Source organism: Sinocyclocheilus anshuiensis, unplaced genomic scaffold, assembly GCF_001515605.1.
Source record: "Sinocyclocheilus anshuiensis isolate Anshui unplaced genomic scaffold, SAMN03320099.WGS_v1.1 scaffold1097, whole genome shotgun sequence".
Lineage (NCBI taxonomy): Eukaryota > Metazoa > Chordata > Actinopteri > Cypriniformes > Cyprinidae > Sinocyclocheilus > Sinocyclocheilus anshuiensis.
In genome coordinates, this window is record NW_015555843.1 from 1284665 (window position 1) to 1286846 (window position 2182).

Here is a 2182-nt window from a genome sequence, read left to right on the forward strand (position 1 = left end):
CCACACACAGGTACCTTTTTCAGCTATACTCTATAAGTAATTGTGTATACAGGGGTTTTCAAACTGGGGTCCAGGGACCCTCGGAGGTTCACATGAGATTGCTAGGGGGTCCATGGAAAAATTTACCAAAATTAAAATAAATAAATTACATCATTGTTTAATTCTGGCTGAAAATCCAGAGATTAATTACAATTATTTTATTCTTTGAAATATTTTATTCCTTGTTTCTCTACTACTAACAAAACTGTTATGTAGAAAAAAGACTGAGTAACATAAAAGAAACAGAGTAACATAAAAGAAAACTTTATGAACATATTTTCCAGATAATATTATAATCACACTTAAAATATAGTTTTATTTTTCACTGGAGAAACTGGGTCTTTATACACAAACATCTGTAACTGCCTTTTTGTATTTTAGGAATGGGCTCCCTTGGAAGGGAATAATCATTTGGGAGTCCATGGTATCAAAAAGTTTGAAAACCTCTGGTATGTAAAAGAAGAATATTTGCCTCCATATCCCTTCCATCAATCATTTCATACTATTTTAAGTGTTTACATTAATTTTTGAGCTACGGGTACTAGACAGCTTTCATTTTCTCTCTGTCGCTCCCTCTATCTCTCTTCCTCTCACAGTGGGGAGTGTGGACGTATGTGTGTTTTATGAGAGTCACCTGCTAGTTTCTGCCAAGAAGAGTTGAGTTCAGCAGACAGGTGGACGTCTGGTCATGTGTCATCTGAGTCAAACCTTTAAGGTCACCCTCCTATGGAAACACACATGCACAGACTCACTTTATTCCCATGCAGATTAAAAATACAAAATCTATGACAATCTTTGTGGCATTGTCATAGTCATTACATTGCCTACAGCTTCCAATTACATTAATAATAGGCAAATAATATGCGTTGTAGACAAACAACACAAATATCAATACAAATACACAATGTTTGCTTATACAAATTAAGGCATGAGTCAGAATGGCTGGTAATCAACTGCTTGTCACAGATGCTGTAACAGATGTTGTACGACTGTCAAGGGGTATTATCTGTGCACAAAATATGCTAAGAACTACTTGTTTAATTTGAGATGCAAACCGTTTTAAGACAGAAATATGGGTAACTTAAAACTTCAGGTCATTTAAAATAGTGAAAGCAATTGTTTTCCGAAAGGATTTGATTAAACTCACCATCCGGGTTTTGCAATGAACCGTCCCTGCAAGCATACAATGAGAATTTTCTGTCAAACCTGAATATCACCTAAAAAGTAATAGCAAGCAATAAGAACAATCAAGCTTTTAATTTATACTGTATATTAAACCAAAAACATCTGAAAATGTATTAAAAAGACATTTCAGAACCGTTGTAAATGTGAAAAAAATATATGATTGCGTATGTGTGTGAGTTGTATATTTGTATATGGAAGAGTCTGTGTGTGCATTTACAGTAGTTTTTGGTTTTGAGTTTGTTCTTTGTTTGTACCTTCTTGCTTTCTGAGACTCAGCTCTTAGTTGGTCTTCAGGTTCCCTGTGTTTTTTTCTTTTTTTAATTGTTATTGGTGCTGGTTTGACACCTGCAGTATTTAACTCCATGACGAAAGCTATGCAGTCATTCTGGGAAAGAGAAATGACTTTTAGAAATGACAGATAATGAATGAAAGGTCGCCTAGAGGATTATCCTAAATTAAAAGGATATAGGTGCGAAATGAGTTAATGTATGGCTGTAAATGTATAAGCAAAAAGCAAAACAGCCTTTTTAGCATGTTTTAGCATGAACAAAAATGTTCAAGTTATGATGTATTTTTCTAAGAAAAAAAAAAGAAAAAGAAGCACAAAATGTGATTCATTAAATATTTATACTGGAAAAACAGCCTCATTCGAGTGATTTCATTCATGACTGAAAGATGTTGTAAACTTTCGACATAGATTTGTTTGCATTTTCTTGTTATGTCTACAGTGGATGTTAAATATTCAGACGGACAGGAAACATGCAAATAAAAAGATTTAAGTAGCCAGGGAGGGGAGGGAAACAGAGACCTGATACAGAAAGGCCAGGCCGGGTGCTGGAAAATCAGCAGTGATCGTTTGCACATGCCTGGTGGTCTGGAGCTTGTTAGCAAGCTGCTCTTGTCTCAGACTCCTAAATTCAAATAAACAGGAGGGCGATTTCTGGAGGCCCTGCTGTCT